We start from the raw sequence: 16,134 nt of genomic DNA on the forward strand, positions 1-16,134 counted from the left end.
CTCCAAAAATGTAAGAAAAAGCAGGATTGTCGGAGCAAAAATCCTCTTCCGATCTCATCCCTCTCTCTACACCCCATGATGTCCTGCCTGATATATACTTTCCTGTCTAATAAAGACATAAAATGGCCACAAAAATGACTTAAAAGAAAAAGGGTTTCAGAAAATTCAGAAAAAACTTTCATGACCGAATTTTGTTTCTAACCCTTATATTTCAATGCTATTAGCATAAACATAAGCACAACTTTGATAAGATAGTGGCACTGAAGGGTTTGAGTAAGAGATTTCACATGTGGATAATGTTCAGAGCGTCCTCTATCTGTGTGCCAAGTTTTATATCTATTTTTATATTAAACTTTCATCTGAACGGTTCTATGAGCCGCCATAGACTCAGGAGCAGAACAGAGACAGCCGGTGATTATTATGCCAATGTAAAGTCTCCTGAAGCAACACAGGACAGACAGAACTGATCTACATAATAGCAACGCATAAAATCACAACAAACGTAAGTTAAACTCTAGTGTTACTAAAAAAAAGATGTTGCTAACAACAAAAACATATATATATAAATGCAAAAAAAAAAAAAGTTAAATTTGTATTTAGAAAACCTCATCTACAGTTAAAGCTTATAAAAAGGTAAATTCCCTTCTTTTTACCCTGTTTATGTTACCCGCATCAGGGCTGGGAAGCCTGAATGGGTGAGGTGAATTAACCACTTTTGCTCACCTGTAGAATGATAAAAGAAACGCTGTGAGACAGGAGTACTGGCTGCAAGCTCCGGCAAAGTTTAATTAACTCTCTCGTTTTTCACAACATTAACTTATTTAACTTTACAGAACAACAATTACTTCCCAGCTAGCAGGGAACGTTCTCAGAACTTTCGCTAACATTCCCTACAAGTTTGGTTAATGTTCTAAAGAAAACATTTGAATGTAATGTTTACCGAACATTTTAAGGATGTTTTCTCATTTAAAAAAATTTTCCTATAACGTTATATGAAAACTAAGATATAACATTTTAACTGCAACATTCAAAAGATGTTTTGGGAATGTTTCTGAAATAACAAGTTGTACTATGATCTCAAAATATCATTGTCCCTATGTTTCATTATAACGAAAGAAGAACGTTCTCTCTGTCACGTTAGGAAAACGTTTTGAGGATATCATTGAGAGATGAGATGTTGAATGTTCTTTATAAAACGTTATTTTAATGTGACGAGTTAACAAAATTATAACATTTTATTTGCAACATTTTGAGAATATTTTGGGAATGTTGTTAAAGTTAAAGTTTGTACAATGATCTCAATATAACATTGTCCCAATGTTTCATAAAAACAAAAGAAGAACATTCTCTCTGTCACATTTATAGAATATTTTGAGGATATCATTGAGAGATGAGATGTTGAATGTTCTTTATAAAACGTTCTTCTAATGTGACGAGTTAACACAATTAGAACATTTTACTTGCAACATTTTGAGCATATTTTGGGAATGTTGTTAAAGTTAAAGTTTGTACAATGATCTCAAAATAACGTTGTCTTAATGTTTTGTCATAACAAAAGAAGAACGTTCTCTCTGTCACGTTAGGAAAATGTTTTGAGGATATCATTGAGAGATGAGAGGTTGAATGTTCTTTATAAAACGTTATTTTAATGTGACGAGTTAACACTATTAGAACATTTTACTTGCAACATTTTGAGCATATTTTGGGAATGTTGTTAAAGTTAAAGTTTGTACAATGATCTCAATATAACATTGTCCCAATGTTTCATGATAACAAAAGAAGAGCATTCCACTTGCAACATTTTGAGCATATTTTGGGAATGTTGTTAAAGTTAAAGTTTGTACAATGATCTCAAAATAACATTGTCCCAATGTTTCATAAAAACAAAAGAGGAACATTCTCTCTGTCACGTTAGGAAAATGTTTTGAGGATATCATTGAGAGATGAGAGGTTGAATGTTCTTTATAAAACGTTATTTTAATGTGACGAGTTAACACTATTAGAACATTTTACTTGCAACATTTTGAGCATATTTTGGGAATGTTGTTAATGTTAAAGTTTGTACAATGATCTCAAAATAACGTTGTCTTAATGTTTTGTCATAACAAAAGAAGAACGTTCTCTCTGTCACGTTAGGAAAATGTTTTGAGGATATCATTGAGAGATGAGATGTTGAATGTTCTTCATAAAACGTTCTTCTAATGTGACGAGTTAACACAATTAGAGCATTCTACTTGCAACATTTTGAGCATATTTTGGGAATGTTATTAAAGTTAAAGTTTGTACAATGATCTCAATATAACATTGTCCCAATGTTTCATAAAACCAAAAGAAGAACAATTCTCTCTGTCACATTAGGAAAATGTTTTGAGGATACCATTGAGAGATGAGATGTTTATTGTTCTTTATAAAACGTTCTTTTAATGTGACGAGTTAACACAATTAGAACATTTTATTTGCAACATTTTGAGCATATTTTGGGAATGTTGTTTAAGTTAAAGTTTGTACAATGATCTCAAAATAACGTTGTCTTAATGTTTTGTCATAACAAAAGAAGAACGTTCTCTCTGTCACATTTGTAGAATGTTTTGAGGATATCATTGAGAGATGAGATGTTTATTGTTCTTTATAAAATGTTCTTCTAATGTGACGAGTTAACACAATTAGAACATTTTACTTGCAACATTTTGAGCATATTTTGGGAATGTTGCTAAAGTTAAAGTTTGTACAATGATCTCAATATAACATTGTCCCAATGTTTCATGATAACAAAAGAAGAACATTCTACTAGCAACATTTTGAGGATATTTTGGGAATGTTGTTAAAGTTAAAGTTTGTACAATGATCTCAATATAACATTGTCCCAATGTTTCATGATAACAAAAGAAGAACATTCTACTAGCAACATTTTGAGGATATTTTGGGAATGTTGTTAAAGTTAAAGTTTGTACAATGATCTCAATATAACATTGTCCCAATGTTTTGTCATAACAAAAGAAGAACATTCTCTCTGTCACATTAGGAAAATGTTTTGAGGATATCATTGAGAGATGAGATGTTGAATGTTCTTTATAAAACGTTCTTGTAATGTTATGTGTTAACACAATTAGAACATTTTAATTGCAACATTTTAAGGATGTTTTGAGGATGTTGTTGAGATAACAGATTATATAATGTTCTCAGTAAAACATTGGCACAATGTTCCATAATAACAGAGGAGGAACATTATCAAATCAACGTTCGTAAAATGTTTTGAGTATATCACTGAGACCTGAGATGATGAGTGTTTTTTAAAAAAAATCTTGTAATGTGACGTGTTAACAAAACTAGAACATTTTAAATGTAACATTTAGCAATCAAACTACACAATTATTGTTAAATTGAGCTTGCTGGTCAGACAGCAGGCCAACAGGGTTCACGATGGAACATATGGTGCATTTAAGTCCTCCTGGGAAGTTTGTATTCATGAGGTTTTACAATTTTGTTTAATGTTTTAAATTAATGAAGCCACTGTAAACTTTATCATCACATATTATACTGTTACATATTAATGCTATCATATTTTGTGCAGGCATTAGCTTACTTCAATGTCACTGCTGAATACCTAAGTATAGTGGTATCCCACAATGTTTCCCACTGACACACCCCTAACTCTTCAAGATCGGGGTTAAAGAAAATCCTGAGCTTCCTACTCATATTCTCATCATTGTGGTGGCGTTCAACTTGTAAATACGATCTTTATGACATGACTTGAATGCACCAATAGCTCTATCTTAATTAGGGACAATCCATACAAACACTCTTTGCTAAAATACATTACAGACTGTCACAGTAAGAAGTTATTCGTCCTGTATCAACGCTAAAGGCCTAACCACTGCAGTCAACACCTTGGAGTCTATCCATGCTGTTAAATAAAAGTCTGTAGACAAGGGTTAGGGTTAGGGTTAACCTTAACCCTTAATTTCTAACCCAGACCCGGTTTCACAGAGTTTAGATTAAGCCAGGATTAGGCCTTAGTGCATTTAATTAGCTTTTAAAAATGTGCCTTAGAAAAAAGAAAAAGAAACATTACTGGTGTGCATCTTGAGACAAAACAATGGCACTGACATATTTTAAGATTTGTCAGTGCAAGTTGCTTTCAGGTAAAACAGCTCAAACGTGCATTTTAGTCTGGGACTACAGGCTTAAACCTTGCCTGTGAAACCCGGGGTATATGTTGTAACTTGTATAGAATTATGCCAATGTTACCAAAGTGTTGTGTTGGACAGAGGATTTACCCTAAACCAACAGGTTGTGTAACAGTGCCACACAGGGTGAAAAGCAAGTTGACATTATTAGGCATAAGAGTGTTTCTAAAGGAAAGGTCAATATTTTGTTAAAGTGCAAAAGGATCATTATGGGTCACATGAATGTAACTCTAATGTTACCATGATACCAATCCATTAGTTTTTCATGTAGGTAGGTATACAGAATTGTATATGAATAGCCTACATATGCAATGTTTGCTCTGTTTAATATATAATATGTTTGCTCTTTTAAACTGCTGTTTGGCAGAGCAGTGGTAAATATATGTTGTTATACATGGTATATATTATTTGTGTAATTTATTATTATTATTTATATGTTATTGTAAGTTTATTTTTTTTTATCATGCACTGCAATGAAGACACCATTTAACCAATTGATTAAATATAACAGCCAGCTTACAAATACAACTAAATAAATAGCCGTGCACATTTTTTTCATATTCTTTCTTTTAAAACATGTAATCTTTTCCTGTAATTGCAATGTTACCACATTATTGGCTGTCTCTTCGAGTTGTTTTGAGCATGATTGGCTATTCAGACTGTCATCCAGGAATCTGGCCAATGGCAGCTATGCGCGCCTTTTACTGGTCAAGTTTGAAGTTTGAATATTCGTCTGTTAGAGTCTGTGTGTGTGCGCGCGCTGCTACTGCTCGGGAGGATCTTCAGTACTAGCCTCCTTCGGTTCTGTGGCTTTTACATTGTTTAAAACATGGATTATTTTGCATCGTACTGTTACATTTTTATTTTGAGCGAGTTGCGGGATGTAAATGGACAACGAATTTTAACAACGTAGCCTACGTGTAACGGACATATTGCAATCTGCGGAAGGTAAATAACTTTATTTTATATAAAAATACATTCTGCTACATCAAAATATAGTGTGTTAAATTGAGAAGCTAATTTTAAATGCGACTAGAGCAATATCGATATTATGTCAATGTTTCAGGCTGCATGTGTAACGTTAGGCTAAATATTGTCAGCTAAGTTAGTTTTTGATAAAAATAAATAAAAATAAACCTCAGCATAGTCTGAGCTTTACAATGAGTGAACTGAGAACATTGTGTCTTTATACAGAGAGGAACTCGAACCACACTATGAAAACTAGGCTTTTGAATGATCGCGGGATATCGGCCTAACGTTACCGTCAAAATGATGAGTCATCATCATAATATGTTTTTGAGCTGGTGAGTAAAAATTTGCAAGCTTTTTATGTCTCTTTTAGTAAGTAAATACAAATAGCTAATAATATTGCTGTATGTGTGTGTTTCCCATTATCCAGGAATTTTGGGAATAAATATTATCCAGCCACATGATCTTCAGTTGCGGTGAGTATTGTCATAGTAAAATACACGTGAAATAGAGGCAGAACATGTAAACTCTGCTCAAAGGCACACTGGTCCAAACCCTCCAGACAAAATTGTACCTGTCTTCTTGATATGAGTTTTTATGGGCCTAGCTGACCCAAACATAAATGTCCTTTCAAAATGAAATTATTTTCAAACCTGTATGACTTCTGTGAAACACAAGAATGTTGGGAATAAAACAACATTGGAACCCATTTTATGGAAACAAATGTTCCCAATGTTTCATGATAACAAAAGAAGAACATTCTACTTGCAACATTTTGAGCATATTTTGGGAATGTTGCTAAAGTTAAAGTTGTACAATGATCTCAATATAACATTGTCCCAATGTTTCATGATAACAAAAGAAGAACATTCTCTCTGTCACGTTAGGGAAATGTTTTGAGGATATCATTGAGAGATGAGATGTTGAATGTTCTTCATAAAACGTTCTTCTAATGTGACAAGTTAACACAATTAGAACATTTTACTTGCAACATTTTGAAAAAATAAAATAAAATAAACCTCAGCATAGGAGCTTTACAATGAGGGAACTGAGAACATTGTGTCTTTATACATAACATAAATGTCCTTTCAAAATGAAATTATTTTCAAACCTGTATGACTTACTTCTCTGAAACACAAGAATGTTGGGAATTAAACAACATTGGAACCCATTTTATGAAAAAAAAAAAAAAAACAGTGAAGTCATTTCTCAAGATATCTTAATTAAGGTTATACAAAATAAATTCATACAGTTTTGGAACAACATGGAGTACCGGTAAATAACGATAGAGAGTCTATTTTTTGGATGAGCTGTTCTTTTTAGGACATGTTCCCAGGGTCCTTTGCTAAATTAACCATGGTTTTTATTATAGTAAAGTGTAGAAACAATATTTTTATGGTGGATTGATTACAATAATTTATTACCATTTAGTTAGTGTTGCAAAACCATGGTTAATGTTAGTAAGGGTTCTCCAGATTTATATAGCCTAACACTTAAGGAAAACATAAAAAATGGTCCTATGTCACCCAGATCAATAGTCTGTTAACACACATTAACACACTTTTTACATTTTCTTAAGATCAAGCATTGGACCAATGTTTACGGAGCAGAACAGGCACCAACAGAGAAACAAGTCCATCACTAGTAAGTATCCACTGCATTTTATAAAACCGTAGTCAATTTTAAAGGCACAATGCACTCCAAAATAAAAATGATCTATTTTTTTCTCCCTCGTGCCTGATTTATATCTGTCCCAGATTTATATCTGACTTTCTTTCCACAGAGATTTTTAGAAAAATTATCATTAAAGAGAATCATATAAAGAGAAATGTGGGAGGAGCTTGAATTTATTGCCTAGCCCTGTTTGTTTGAACCGCGAGAGCCGTCAAAGCTTATGCTACTCCTATGTCATGCACCGACAAGAGCCTTTTATAGTCAACACGTCGGACGCAAGCAACTTGCACTTTTGCCCCCACCAACAACGCATAGTATTGCATACAACGGTGCGTCGCGTATCAAAAACTGGGACGACACATTTTTCTACTCATAGACGCATATGGTGGCCGAAGTGTAGCGATGCGTAGCCTTGCAGGCGCATATGCGTATCGATGCGTTGACTAACTCTTTGGGCGTAATTTGACTTGCATATGGCTGTCTGCTGGAAGCTAGTTATTTAAGTCGATAAAATTATAAATATGGTAGGGCTGGGGGAATTAACACGTTAATCTTCGCGATTAATTTGAGATGCTTAACGAGTTTATAAAAAAAATGCAATTAACGCAGCACTTTTTTTGCCTCATTTTAATGACTTCCTGTTGCGGAAAAGGCTGCAAAATATGCCGTCCCGCCCCTCCGTGTTTGGCGATCAGGTTTTATTCTCGCGCAGCTTTCATGAGCGGGTCTTTTCCGCTCCGCGCTCTCCATTCCGTGTGTGTGTGTCGGCGCACTGACACACACACACAACACTGAGCAAACATTGAGCTCTTTGCTCAATGTTCTGCTCTGTCGTTAACGGCCCAAACGCTCCAATCATGTACCGATCACGCACTGGAAAAGCAAAGTCAAATAACGTGAAATTTCTCAGTAGTAGACTTCTGTGAAATAGCCCTACTGAGCTGGTATAGTCATGCTGACAACAATGGTAAAATTACCTGCTCTGATCACATGCTCTTGTAATAATAGCTTTGTAGGACTATGTTTTATTTTGATAATTAGAAAAAAAAATTTATAATAATAAATTGTTAAATTTATTATGTTGATTGATTATTGAAAATAATAATATATTGATATATTGATGTTTAATATTATTTTAATACAGGGCTATTTTCTGTTCCTTTTTTTCCTTTTTGTTGTTTAATTAGGTTATTCTAAGTTTAAATATTGATGATTACAAGCTTGGGGGAAATGCAATTAATTGCATTTAATTACAGCAAATTGTGTAAATAATCAGTTACTTTTTTTAATCGATTCCCAGCCCTAAAATATAAAATATGGATATGTTTCTTACACAAACGCATCACTTCGCTTCACCTTTCGCCTTTATTAACCTGCCAGAGCCGTGTGGAGTACTTTTATCATGGATGGATGCATTTTTATGGACTTGTCAAAAAAATCCCACAGGGAGCTACAGAATAAGAAATCTTTGAAGTCCACTTTTTTACTGTCTGTTTCAATCAGTAAAATTACAGTTGTTTTTTTTCTCTCAGAATTGTGAGGCAAGAACACACAATTGCAAGAAAATATCAGAATTGTGAGCTGTCTTTTTTACTCCCCTCAGAATTCACCCTTCGAGGGAGTTTGATTGACAGGTATTTTTTACATTTTTATTTTACCAAAAATATTTTTTTCTAAAAAAATTACACAAATTAAACGTTGAGACTTTGTTTCAACTTTCATATCAAAAGTAACCTGCTCTGTCTTGTCTCTGCGTTTAAACGTTTCAGCGTTTTTTCTGTGATCCGCAATGTATTTTTCATTGCGTGACAACATGATGTGTGGCGTGAGAGCGCCATGGCTTGTTGGACATAGCAACAGTAACTAAAGGGGGCGGGTCTTTGCAAATTGCATTAACCATGGCTGCCTGTTAATTATCACTGGACTACTTCGCTCTCGCATCTCCCAAAAGTAAATTTTTTTTTGTTTTCTTGATTCCATTTGAATGGTTTAATTAAATTGCTATAACCAATTATTTAAAATGTAATGATTTAAGCAAAACGTTCTTCAAAGGTTAAACCAAACTTTTATTTGACGGATTGCCGTGTAGACCTTTGAGTTTCTCTGTGTTTTATGATATGATGATAGTTTTTCTCAAATGAAGCTAAAATGCTGCTGAAGTGACTCTCAGAGCAGCTGTATTGATGAAGTGCATTAATGTTCTCATATAGAAACGACAGCAAAAAAAAATAAGCCAGAATTGCTTTTTTTTCTCAGGTTTTACTAATTTATCCTGTGATTCTGACTTTCAAACGGCCAATTGCGAGTTTATATCTCGCACTTCTGAGAAAAAAAAGTTTGAATTGTGATTCGCAATTACCTTTTTTAAAAATTGTATTCCATGGCGGAAACAAGCTTTCATATGCACAGACAGTAGCTCACATTTAACATGCAGATTGTGCGCACACAGAAACCTACTGGAGCACAAAAAGTTAGTGTCAACACTGTCCTGTGATTTCTCAATAAGAAACAGAAGTTATAGCATATTTTTCTTTCTGCTTTTGAAGTAACTAAAACTTACAGCTTAGCTAATAGCAAAGAGACGATTCACAGGTATGATTAAATCACACTAGAAATTGTTCTATCTTAAATGCAGTACTACTTTATCTGTATCTGATTTAAAACAAGCAGAAATCTGTAAGAAATGTAACAATCCATAGACAATATAACTGATGAAAATGAGCTGTTACATCAGAGCAAAAGCATCGTGGGCAGTGCTGTGACATGCTGCAGCTGTGCTCAAGGCTACCTGAGTTCGAGGTTCACACTTCTCAAGCCAAGTTTGTAGTTTGTTAAAATAATTTAGCCTCTAGTTGTGTTATTAAAGGGATACTCCACTTTTTTTGGAAATAGGCTCATTTTACAACTCCCCCAGAGTTAAACAGTTGAGTTTTACCGTTTTCGAATCCATTCAGCCGAGTTTCTGATATTTGGAAGAATATCAGTAACCAGACAGTTTCTGGTCTCATTGACTTCCATAGTAGGAAAAAATATATACTATGGAAGTCAATGAGACCAGAAACTGTCTGGTTACTGACATTCTTCTAAATATCAGAAACTCGGCTGAATGGATTCGAAAACGGTAAAACTCAACTGTTTAACTCTGGGGGAGTTATAAAATGAGCCTATTTCCAAAAAAAGTGGAGTATCCCTTTAACATGTATATAATGGATTAAGTATATGTTTTAAATTACAGAAACAAAATAGATACTCATAAGGTATCATATTTATACTTTTAAATAAACTAATCTAATTAATTTCTGATTAATAATTAGGCTGGCTAATTTTGAAAGTTTTCAAAGTCAATATTGCTTGTGATCTTAATATGTAATATGTATTTGTATTATTTTTGTTTACACTGTTGCATGATCTTCTTTTATAGGCTATGAGGAAAAACTCTACCATGCACACAGAGAATGGAGCTCAATTCTGCTAACTGGGATAGCAGCTGAAAAACAAGAAGAGAAGAACAGTAGAACACCTATTAATGCAGATGACTTTATTCTTTTTCTGCAAGAACCAAGACAACCAAAGACTGATGATGAGCGCTCTGAGCAAACAGCAGTCAAGACGTGTGATTGCACATTGGACTTTACTGAGTTCTTCATTTAATGTTGGGCATCTACTGTACGCAGAACTTCTAATAATTTATGTGAATGCCATTCATAAACCTGTTAGATTTTTGTTTTATTTTAGAGATTAATAAAATTGTATGTTTTAACAATGTTATAGCTAAGCATTTTTTATGTTTAAGAGAACATTTTGGGAACAAAAATAAAACTTCCCACTAAAAAATTTATAAGAATGTTAAGTAGTATTTTTAAGAGTATTTTTAGAGAATGTTATCCTAACTTTTAGAAGAACGTTCTAAGAATAAAAATAAAACTTCCTGCTAAAAACTTTATAAGAATAAAGGGATAATGTTCTAAAAATGTTATGATTAAACATTTATAGAAGGTCATCATCACAAAACATTTTTAGAGTGTTCTTAGAGAATGTTATCCTACCTTTTAGGAGAAATAATGTTCTAACAATATTATTATTAAACATTTTTATAATGTTGTAAAAAAAAATGTTATCTGAACTTTTAAAAGAACATTCTGGGAACAAAAATAAAAACACCCCCTGAAAACTTTCTAAGAACGTTAGAGAATAATGTTGTAAGAATGGTACACCTAAACATTTTAATAATGTTTTTAAATAATGTTATCCGAACATTTAAAAGAACATTCTGGGAACAAAAATAAAACTATCCGCTTACAACATTATAAGAACGTTAGAGAATAATGTTATAAGAATGTTATTACTAAACATTTTAATAATGTTTTTAGAAAATGTTCTCTAAACATTTAAAAAAACATTCTGGGAACAAAAATAAAACTACCCGCTGAAAACGTTCTATGAACATTAGAGAATAATGTTATAAGAACGTTATTACTAAACATTTTAATAATGTTTTTAAAAAAATGTTATCCGAACATTTATAAGAACATTCTGGGAACAAAAATAAAACTACACGCTAAAAACATTATAAGAACGTCAGAGAATAATGTTATAAAAATGTTACTACTAAACATTTTAATAATGTTTTTAGAAAATGTTCTCTAAACATTTAAAAAAACATTCTGGGAACACAAATAAAACTACCCGCTGAAAACGTTCTGAGAAAATTAGAGAATAATGTTAAAAGAATGTTACTACTAAACATTTTAATAATGTTTTTAAAGAATGTTCTCCAAACTTTTAAAAGAACATTCTGGGAACAAAACTAAAACTAGCCGCTGAAAACTTTCTAAGAACGTTAGAGAATAATGTTAAAAGAATGTTACTACTAAACATTTTAATAATGTTTTTAAAGAATGTTCTCCAAACTTTTAAAAGAACATTCTGAGAACAAAACTAAAACTAGCCGCTGAAAACATTTATAGAACAATACATGCTAATGTTCTTAGAACATTTTTAGAACAAAAAATTTCTAGCTGGGTTGTTTGTCTGTAACACATTCCATTAAAGAAAATAACTTTTCAATAAAGGCTTTTCAGAAGTTACTTTTGTATGTACTTAACTTGTTCTGCAACACATTATAATCAATCATAATACATTGACCTGCTACTGTTTTCACATGTTTTCACATCCTCATGAACATTAATTACATTTTCACACTGTCACATAAATAAATCTCGCATTTGGCTTCACACTAACCTCATGTTTTACATGCAAGTCACCATTTTGGCTCCAGTTCACGCATACATGCACTGCCATTTTGGCTCGAGAAATACTCCGGTAGCAAATGTACATTTAACTTGCTTAAATGTTATCATCCAATTACAATCAACACATTAAAACACTTTAGAAACATCCCTAAATTCTTTTCACATGAGTATTTTCTCTCATTTCACTTCAAATTCACATATTTGTCACTCGTGTGTAATCTGATAACTTATTTGACTCATTATTACTGCATGCGTATTAATAAAACTAACAGTCTTTCTCAGTAACCCACCAAAAATCAACATATACATGTTTGAAACACAGTGTTTAACATCAGTTTCGACCAGTTTTAGCAGGGACGTGCACAGGAATTTTGAGGGGCAGTTGCTCTGACCTGAAAAAAGGGCGCCCCCCCCCCCCCCCCCCCCCCCCCACAAAAAAAAAAAAAAAAACTCACGGGCTATATGAAGGACTGAGAATAACAGGGTCTTTATTAAAATATATATACACAAAGAAGTAAAACACTGAAATACAGCACTCACTCACCTTAACTACTACTAATAATAACACAGAAAACCATGACTTGAGTCATATTATGGTCTTATTATTATTTATAAAGATTGCAAAACGTCAGAGATGACAGGTTTATGATATACAACTTTGTAAACAGTATACAAAATGTATTAACAATATGTTAAATGTCACCAAAATACACATGAGAAAAAGAGTTCCTCATATTATTGTTTATTGTTTTTTTTGTTTGTTTTTTTTTTGTTGTGGTTTTTTATTGTTTTAAATTTGAAAATAAATAATCTGGATTGAATTGACAGATGGGGAAAAACTCGCTTCTAATAAAACAAAAAAACGCTTACATTTCGGGAAAAAATACAAATCCTTTTTTAACCTTTTGGCTTCCCGTACATTCAGTTGTGCTTCTTGCTCATATTCAGGGCTGCGTTGCGCACCCTTTTGAACTTGAACGTGCCCCAGTTCTGATGGTACGTATGGTAACCGTTTATATACTGTCTATGATGGTAACTGGGCAACTACGCATGATATGTAGCCTAGTATGATTGCGTAAAGGGAACAGGAATTCCGGTAGGGAATCGACTGCTACACCAGTCGCGTGCAGCGCTGCAGCCACGTTAACAGAGTTTGCCCTTCCCCTACTGACTTTCACTTTCGGTGACCGAATGGAAGTGAATGAGGCTTTGCGATTTTTTTGTAATTATTTTTTTTTATCTAGGCCTACGTGAAATTCTGCATCCATTGTACGATTTATTTATTTATTTATTTCTAGGAAGGGCAACGTGAGTCGAGAAGGGCATATGGGCAGTTGCCCGGGCAACCAGAGCAACCCCCCTGTGCACGTCCCTGAGTTTTAGAATCGTTTTTTCTCACCTGTAGAATGATAAATGAAATGCTGTGAGACAGGAGTAGGCTACTGGCTGTAAGAGTTTGATTAACTCTGAAGCACCCGGTGCAGTACCTTAATTCAACAGCGCTAAACGCCCTCTACAGGAGACAATAATAACAGCGACATTTTCTTTACCCACAACAAAGAATGTAACGATTAATTTACCCATCAATAGACGAATGTTGAAGGCACATACATATATGAACAATACAAAATTTTAAAGGGGTGTCCATTTTTCCCTCTTTTATTTTAAGATAATACCGTAAAACTTCAAATAATAGCTCCCAAATAGACGCCTGTCTCTTTTACACGCCTGGTGTGGATTTGTTGTGGTTTGGATAAATAAATGCCGGTCTCAAATAGAGGCCCGGTCTGTTTTTAGTTTCGGGTTGTATTTACTGTAATCTTCTAAAACCCGTCAGATCGTCTGTTTAAGCCAGTTCTATGGAGCAGATTGCGCACGCAAGAGAGCCCTGCGCATCTGGGCGGAGCTGTTAGCACAAGCAAGGCAGGCAGAGTTAGCGGAGGCCGGAGAGGGAGAAGTGGAGGAGAGAGACGAGGAGGAGGAATTCGCCAACTTGTAGTTGAGGATCGCGGTGATGATGATAGTGATGAATAGGGTTATTTTGTATCACATGATTGCAGTTGTTTTACAGGGTAGCCTTCAGTCTTTCTTGTTAATGTGTTTCGGGCAACTAGTTCACAGGCTCGATGGATATTACCGGTAACTTGTATTATTCAGCCCATGGCTGTCACATCGTTTCGTTTTTTTTATGCTGCCAATAATCTAAAGGGGGTCGCACACCGAAAATCTGATAACATCAGCAGTTTTCATTCAAGCAGCTGATTTCTGTAAATTAATGTAAAACTGAATGTATATTGCAGCACAGGGTGAAGTCAGTATATACATTAATGACGATTTGAGACAATGTACATTCATAGAGAATAATGTGTTCGAATTTTAAAGACGTGGCGCTGTGCTTCTCGTCTGGTGTGCGACCCCCTTTAGACATACGGAAATATAGTAGGCTAATTCTTACTTTAAGTGATTTGTTAAACACAAACATAGATTTGGTAACCTCCTACTGTCATGCTTTCAGTCTATCAGCCTATGCTATTTGGATCTTTATCTCTAGGCCTACACTCAATGAACAACATCTCAACACTAAATTAAAGGCCTGTCTCATATAGACGCCTGTCTCAAACACAAGCCGGTGCAGTTCGGCGATTTGGGAAAATAAAATCCTGGGCTATTATTTGAAGTTTTACGGTAATATACATCCATTTTTCAACCTACTACATTTATCCTCTTCTCCTCTCCTGGAGACGCTGTGTGACGTGATTCTGGTGTGTTTTAGAGTCAGTGTCGCCAGATCTGAGTAACAAAACTAACCCAATGACCCAAATCCAAACATCAGAACTCAAAATATGACTCTCCATACCTAAAATATATATTTACAGTCACTCTTGTATAGATAATGGTTTTATTGTTGGTAAATGGGTAAAATATTTCAATACAAGGATTTCAGTCAAATATCATTTATACAATGTCAAACCTTCAACCCGTGGCAACAGTTTAATAGTAGCCCAGTTCTGCGGGAAACCCTCCTCAGTCCGTGAGCTGTGCTACATTGAGCCCTCTACAGGTGATGTGAAACACTACACAGAGATACACACACTCCTGTCGTCTCATGTAGCAAATCTCCATCTAAACGACTCAGTTTGACTGAAATCTGCAGCAAAAAGATGAACTCCTGACAAGCCTCTTATAAATGTGTGCATGACCTGTCCTGTCCTGTGGTGTTACGTGATGTTTTACTCCATATGAGACTATTCTGAACCACAGATTGCTCATTAAATTAAGATTTAAAAAGAGATTGTCTGTTTGTAGCCTACGTTTAAAGATGATTTGGCCACCTTTTAAAATGAACTAGTGAAGGTAAGAATTAGGATTAAAACTCAAAAGAAACTGAGACGAGTTACAAAACCTAAACATACACTGTTAGACCTTACCGGTTTTTTTTACAGTAAAATACTGGCAACACTGTTGCCAGTAAAATACTGTTAATTGTACAGTTCTTTACTGTAATCTAGTTTGTTTCTGTAAAAATGCACTAAATTATAGTTAACTAATTACACTTGCAGAAACCGACTGCCTTAAATTGACCAACTGTCATTTAAATGTATTAACTAAAATGTATAATGCATTAATAATGTGAGTAAAGTATTACTGTGAACTTCTTTTATTTGAGACCACTAAAAAACTATTGTACATAAAAAGATTTCCACTGGATCAGCAACTACACAGTCACCGCCTGTTAAATAAAGCAACATGCAGCATATCATCAATGTTTGTAGATCTTCTGCTGGACTGAAGCACAGGCTCTACTCTTCTGCACAATGGTGACCCAAAAAATTAATTTACAGTAAACTACTGGCAACAGTGTTGCCAGTATAAACCTGTTTTATAACTTACAGTTTATTACTGTTAAAAAACATTTTGTGGGTGTGTCTTTTTTATCTTACACAGTTAACCCTTTCAACCCCTCAGGGAAATCCACACTACGAGTAAAAAGTAACGATGCAGTGAGATAATTAAGGGAATATGTAAGTGATTGTAAGCAGAATCACTGAAGA

At 34.1% G+C, this 16,134-nt stretch overlaps 1 long non-coding RNA gene across 2 annotated transcripts; it reads left to right on the forward strand.

Annotated features, from left to right (window-relative positions):
* Positions 1-4,959: 4,959 nt before the first annotated feature.
* On the forward strand, positions 4,960-10,598 carry LOC311078194. 2 transcript variants are annotated; one of them, XR_014605074.1, is made up of 6 exons: positions 4,960-5,135; positions 5,382-5,491; positions 5,587-5,632; positions 6,736-6,800; positions 8,363-8,464; positions 10,252-10,598. It is a non-coding gene; the product is annotated as an uncharacterized lncRNA (long non-coding RNA). The 2 variants fall into 2 exon arrangements; XR_014605075.1 differs by lacking the exon at positions 8,363-8,464.
* Positions 10,599-16,134: the final 5,536 nt, after the last annotated feature.

Source organism: Abramis brama (genome assembly GCF_963993115.1).
Source record: "Abramis brama genome assembly, chromosome: 2".
Classification (NCBI taxonomy): domain Eukaryota; kingdom Metazoa; phylum Chordata; class Actinopteri; order Cypriniformes; family Leuciscidae; genus Abramis; species Abramis brama.